We start from the raw sequence: 7,661 nt of genomic DNA, 5'->3' as shown, positions 1-7,661 counted from the left end.
TTGACCAGTTGTCATTATCTGCAAATAATTTGGAAATTGGGAGAAATGTTTTCAGTAGTTTATAGAATAAAAAAAATGTTTTATGTTTACCCAAACACATACCTATCAATAGTAAAACGAGATAAACTTACAATTTTGCAGTGGTCTCTTAATTTTTTCTGCAGCTGAATATATATATATATATATATATATATATATATATATATATATATATATATATATATATATATATATACATATATATCTATATATAGTACCAGTCAAACGTTTGGACACTCATTCCAGGGTTTTTCTATATTTTTACTATTTTCTACATTGTAGAATAATAGGGAAGACATCAAAACTATGAAATAACATATATGGAATCAAGTAGTAACCAAAAAAGTGTTAAACAAATCAAAATATATTTAGCCACCCTTTGCCTTGATGACAGCTTTGCACACTCTTGGCATTCTCTCAACCAGCTTCATGAGGTAGTCACCTGGAATACATTCCAATTAACAGGTGTGCCTTCTTCAAAGTTAATTTATGGAATGTATTTCCTTCTTAATGCGTTTGAGCCAATCAGTTGTGTTATGACAAGGTAGGGGGGGTACACAGAAGATAGGCCTATTTGGTAAAAGTCCATATTCTGGCAAAAAACTGCTCATATAAGCAAAGAGAAACAACATTGCTTTAGGTCAGTCAATCCAGAAAACTTCAAGAACTTTGAAAGTTTCTTCAAGTGCAGTCACAAAAACCATCAAGCGCTATGATGAAACTGGCTCTCATGAGGACTGCCACAGGAATGGAAGACCCAGTTACCTCTGCTGCAGAGGATAAGTTCATTGGAGTTACCAGCCTCAGAAATCGCAGCCCAAATAAATGCCTCACAGTTCAACTAACAGACACATCTCAAAATCAACTGTTCAGAGGGGACTGTGTGAATCAGGCCTTCATGGTCAAATTGCTGCAAAGAAACCACTACTAAAGGACACCAATAAGAAGAAGAGACCTGCTTGGGCCAATAAACATGAGCAATGGACATTAGACAGGTGGAAATGTGTACTTTGGTCTGGAATCCAAATTGGAGATTTTTGGTTCCAACCACCTTGTCTTTGTGAGATGCGGTTCGGTTGAACAGATGATCTCCGCATGTGTATTTCCCATTGTAAAGCATGGAGGGGAGGTGTTATGGTGTGGGGGTGCTTTGCTGGTGACACTGTATTTGATTTATTTAGAAATCAAGGCACACTTAACCAGCATGGCTACCACAGCATTCTACAGCGATAAGCCATACCATCTGGTTTGGGCTTAGTGGGACTATCATCTGTTTTTCAACAGGACAATGACCCAACACACCTCTAGGCTGTGTATGGGCTAGTTTACCAAGAAGGAGAGTGATGGAGTGCTGCATCAGAAGACCTGGCTTCCACAATCTCCCGAACTCAACCCAATTGAGATGTTTTGGGATGAGTCGGACCGCAGAGTGAAGGAAAAGCAGCCAACAAGTGCTCAGCATATGTGGGAACTCCTTCAAGACTGTTGGAAAAGCATTCCAGGTGAAGCTGGTTGAGAGAATGCCAAGAGTGTGCAAAGCTGTCATCAAGGCAAAGGGTGGCTATTTGAAGAATCTCAAATATAAAATGTATTTTGATTTGTTTAACACTTTTTGGGTTACTACATGATTCCATGTGTTATTTCATAGTTTTGATGTTTTCACTATTATTCTAGGATGTAAAAAATAGTAAAAATAAAGAAATACCCTTGAATGAGTAAGTTTGTCCAAACTTTTGACTGGTAGTGTATATATACAGTGAGGGAAAAAAGTATTTGATCCCCTGCTGATTTTGTACGTTTGCCCACTGACAAAGAAATGATCAGTCTATGATTTGAATGGTAGGTTTATTTGAACAGAGAGGGACAGAATAACAATAAAAAAATCCTGAAAAACGCATGCAAAAATGTTATAAATTGATTTGCATTTTAATGAGGGAAATAAGAATTTGACCCCTCTGCAAAACATGACTTAGTACATGGTGGCAAAGCCCTTATTAGCAATCACAGAGGTCAGACGTTTCTTGTAGTTGGCCACCAGGTTTGCACACATCTCAGGAGGGACTTTGTCCCACTCCTCTTTGCAGATCTTCTCCAAGTCATTAAGGTTTCGAGGTTGACGTTTGGCAACTCAAACCTTCAGCTCCTTCCACAGATTTTCTATGGGATTAAGGTCTGAAACCTACCAATGTGTGGTAATACACCTTCGATCGTGCATACAACATGGATCGTGTTAGGATATAAACATTTTATCAAACAAAGCTACACTATATTTTATCTCTGGGACCCTCAGGATGACAAATCAGAGCAAGATTACTGAATGTAAGTACATTATTTACTTTCAGAGGTGAATGTATCAAACCAGTTGCCTTGATAAAAGTGTTTTGTTGTTGTGCTGTATCTTCAAACAATAGTATGGTATTTTTTCGCTGTAATAGCTACTGTAAATTGGACACTGCAATTAGATTAACAATAGTTTAAGCTTTCTGCCCATATAAGACATGTATATGTCCGTGAAAATTTGCTTTTGTTAAAACGTCATTGCAGTCACATTATCCGTATTTGAGCAACAACTGTCCCAATTTCAGGACACCCATCCAGTAGAGGTTAATGATTAATTCATTACGAATGATGAATAAGTAAAATCATGCAAATATAACTTGTCTGTATATAAGCGAACAAATGGGACTGCCCCGGGTAGAGCTCCTGATCGACATGTGTACTTGTTGCATTGAATTGGTTGGAACCTCTCCAGCGTGCTGATAATAAAGAATTATTCATATAACATTGACTTCGAGCTTTCCAGAGGAAAACCGGTGGCGCATTTTATGAAGCGTGTGGGAAATTCCCGTCTGACCAAAAGACGATGAGACCCGCCCAGACCAGACCCTTACTGCGAGCTGCCCAGGAGGAGACACATAATCCGCGAACAATTGAGGGACGGCAAATGATTTCAATAAGTCAATTTAAATGAATGCATAAATTATTATCTTTTACAAAGGACTTGATTGAAATGTTGATATTAAGCTGATTGAAATGTGGATATTAAGCTGATTGAAATTTGAATAACAAGAGGCTTAACATTTCGATAATAAGCTGATTGATTGAAATTTGGATAAAAAGAGGATTGAAATTTAGCTATTAAGTACTGAGTGAATGAGAGCTGTCAGGGGACTGGCTCCGGAATGAAAGAGGTAATATGGGAGATTACTGAGTGCGTGTCTGAATGAATACCACAACCAGTTCTGTGAGCTGAGTTTTTCGATCTATAACATTATCTATGGTTATTATATATGTATAGTGTCGTGGAAATTCTTACACAGGGACACTCGAAGTCAATCTTAAATTAATCATTGTTTATTAACAGTTAACTGGAGAGGTTCCAACAAACTTTATGCACCATAGCACCATCTGTCAGGAGCTCTAAAGGGGCAGTCCGATTTACAGTAGTTCCCTTATATACTGGTTACAGACACGTTACATAGGCATAGTTCGTAGGGTTGGTTCCGGCATGTCTCTGGCACCGTCTCCTATCTTAACTTAAAGAACATATTCTGGCCGTTCTGCCAAATGGTCAAAAGGAGGAGGTCATGATGGCCCCCCCTCATATCTTTACCAGGCAAAGGCAGGAACCAAGGAATGTTTATGACACCAAAGACAAGATGCACAAAGTAACATTTCCTTCACATTCCACTTGTGTGATGATAAATCATTACATTTTGAGGTAAGCATTGTTTAACTTCTATATCATATTTCTATTGAAGTAAGGGAAATCAACACATAAAACCAGATACTTCTGGGTTGTACAATCCAATTAGTATGCTAATACTATCATCATAATAAAGGTTATACTTCTATTAATGGGAGTGAATTTATCAAAAATACACACACATACACAGCATGTTAAATAACACAATTTAGACTAACTAAAAAAAACACGCTGCAGCCCATTTGGGATCCCCAACTTCCAAACAGGGATTCCAACCAAGTTGCAGGCGTCCACTCTGATTATGGGGAATTATTCTTCGCAACAGTGGCAATGTATTCGGCAAGATCAGTCATATTAGAAGAGTGATCTGGGACAAAAGTACTACATTCATCACCAATGATTGCACAAGTGCCCCCCTTGACCAGCCAAAAGATAGTCAAGAGCCTCTCTGTTTGCATAGCCAATTTACGCAATTCTTTTAGCAATTTTCTGTACGTCTCCAGAGATCTCCCAAAATTTGGTCTAGGGCTCATGCATATTGACTTTCACAGGGAAGAGAGAGAACACATGTTAATACAGTTTCACACCAACCTTGATAAGAATGAGATTGGGGCAAGGTTAGCCCAAGCTACACTCTAGTGGCTCTCCTCACAATTTAGGGGCATAGCTCTGTCTCTAGAAGCCTCACCTTTCCAAATCATAATTATAACTATTGATAAATTATCCAACCCAAATTTAGAATGACAGTCCTTAGTGCTTCATGTTGGTTCTTTCACTTTAATTTAAGATCCTCAACTTAGCACACACCGATACTGGCAAAATGTACATTTACATTGACATACAGTATCTTATATTTCTAGCATTAACTATTCTCATCACTTGTGTCATGACTGTCCTGTTGTGGTGCAAATGGTCAGATCAGGTTTACAATGGATAAACTTCTACCAGACCCCTCTCACCCACAGAGGGGAGGAGGGAACTGATGTGGGGGTCTTTGACACCTCACGCCCTGTCGTAAATTTAAGCAGGAGAGGACTCTCTCTTTACCCTCTAGTATTGGTGAAAGGAATATTCCTTTGTCTAACAGACTTTTTCCCACCGAAACTGTAATGTTCAAATTATGAATACTGGAACAATATTTTTAAAATAAGAACATGGGGAATGGTCAGAGGAGGTCTATAGAACAATATTGTCAATTGGGTTCCTATTTTGTGATGTCATAAAAAAATGGTATGAAGGAAATACTGTAACTTGAAAAGTATACACACTATATATGTTAAGTTTTCATCCTTTACGTTGTATGTGAAATATGAAAACTGATGAAAGTATTTTTGTTAAGATAGGAATGTGATTTTAGTTTTCTAATGAGATAATAGTTTTTGATAATACTTTGCACAAGTAAGTAGCCACGCCCCGAGGGAGGTCAGAGAGAGTGTCAGCATGACGGAACGCCCCTTTTAACCAGAGTATATAAAAAGACCAGAAAGCGTGAAGTGGTCGCTACATGCTTGAAATGGTTGGAACTTTGAACCTCAACACAAAGTTAAGAAGTAACCTCACCTCCCAGACTAGACCTGAACATTGCCAGGCTGCAGCTGTGCGTGTAAAGTGATTCAAACTCTGACTATGAGCATGAGGTGGAGAGAGGAGAAAACTCCCCTCTCACACAATCACTAGTACAGCTAATTAGCTGTTCTGAGGAAACACCCCACTAGAGACCGGACAACTAAGAAGGACATTGTGACCTCTTGTGGACAACCAGAGCCTTACAAGTGGGCCGCGGAAAAGTAGCCAAACCCTTTCCAAGAAGGCTTGGTGCCGACAGATAAACGGCGAACGAAGGCATTCACATGTAAATACATTCATGATTTCTTACTCCGAACAGGCGGTGGTTTGTGTGCAAAGTAAATTATTACTGTGAGAGTAGTTCCTAAATGTACCAAAGTGTTGTGCCTCTGTCTCTCTCTCCCTCTCTCTCTCTCTACCCCTCCCTCTTTTGGTAAACAAACAGTCATGTTGTTGTTAGTCCACTAGGGACTTTTTCTCATGTACTAAGTGTGTATGTTCATTCTGTGTTATTATTGAGTTAACTAGTAAATAAATAATTAAACCAATTTGTGTAGGACTGAATCATGAGTAAGGCTGGGGTTTTTGCAGATCCAAGAAGGTTATGACTGTTCAGAATGATGACATGATAAGAGGTTATGATTTAATACGTTGACTGTTAGCCATAGAAATCTTTGGTTGCAATTTCAATTTAATCCTCCAGAAACGACAGAACAAATAATGTAACAAATATTGTGGTTAAACTCAAATATACTAATTGACAAAAAAACTTTTTTTATTGACAAAATGTTTAAAAAAGGTATAATCTTCGTAAATGATATCATCGGTAGGACTGGTGGAGTTATGTCGCACATGCAGCTAACAAAAACATATGGAAATGTCTGCTCTACCCAAAATTACAACCAAACAATTGCAGCCTTACTTAAGAGGAAAGTGGAAGGCGGAGAAAGTAAGGAACTTGTCTGTCGGCCTTGCATTAAAGAACATAATTGGTTAAGGAAAACTGTGATAAATAAAAAAGTATATCAGTTTCAATTAAGGACCAAAGGATTGACAGCTGTCCCATATAGATTGCAAAATAGTTGGGAAGAGATTTTTGACGTACCGATCCCATGGAATAGTGTTTATGAACTGATACGCAAACGGCACCGGATTCAAAACTTAGAATCTTTCAATTTAAATGATTATATAACATTCTTGCTACCAATAGAATGTTATATATAAGGGGGATACAATCTTCCCAGCTCTACAGATTTTGCTGCGAAGAGACAGAATCATTAGATCATTTATTTTGGTACTGTCCATTTGTAGCTTGTTTTTGGACACAGGTCCAGGAATGGCTAAAGGATTGCAATATTTACCTGGAGCTAACCTTGCAGATAGCATTACTGGTTGATCTGAAAAGTCATAGTCAATCGATCAATAATATTATAATACTTTTAGCAACAAAAAAAAAAATTCAATTCACAATCTGTAGAAACAATGAGAATAGAAAGGTTCAGAACTTTTGTAAGACATCACAGTACAATTGAAATATATATGGCAAATAGAAATCCTATATGGATGGTGTTAAGAGATAGATGGGAGGTGTTGAATGGAATTGAAGGATGGGACTAATAAAAAATATAAAAAAATACAAAAATTAATTTAAAAAACAACTCTGACAATAAAAACTTTCATTTGTGTACAGCATCCTTTCTAACCCATGAAAAACAAAGATAAAAAGACCTTACACAATAAATCAAACAGAGTATTAACCACTGACAAATATTAATTAACAGGTGGGTTGTGTGTAGTAAAAATCGTAGGGTAAAAACAAACAAAATGGCCAGGCCTTACTTAATTTGGGAGTTCCCTTAACAGCTTGATCCGGGTACCTTTAACTGCTCTCCCAAGGCACTTGCCTTGGGAAGCCTTTCAAACGGTGAGATATAGAATAATTGATAAACATGTAAGAAAATACTTGGTAGCGGACATTCAATCAGTCGTATACAGAATTATACTTCAGACACATCAGATGATACAGTGTCCCGTCAAGCTGAATAGGCACCTTCTAAAGTAAAAAATCCCAGAGCCCCTCTCTTGTAATCATTGTCAGTTGGACCTGTTGCATTGAAATACAATTATGTACAAACTGTCCTTGGGACTTAAACTAGTCAAAGTATGACATCTGTTGTTTAACAAATCTGCTAGGACCTTCAAAAAGTTGGTGCTGGCTTATCAGCTCGATATTCTGTACTTTTTCATTCTGGACACAGTTCCACGTAATGGAAAAATATGATTGTTTTAGATTACATGACTTACTTAATTCACTGGACACAGTTCCACGTAATGGAAACAGATTCTTATT

The sequence above is a fragment of the Coregonus clupeaformis genome, chromosome 13, assembly GCF_020615455.1.
Source record: "Coregonus clupeaformis isolate EN_2021a chromosome 13, ASM2061545v1, whole genome shotgun sequence".
Lineage (NCBI taxonomy): Eukaryota > Metazoa > Chordata > Actinopteri > Salmoniformes > Salmonidae > Coregonus > Coregonus clupeaformis.
This window is presented reverse-complemented; position numbering follows the sequence as displayed.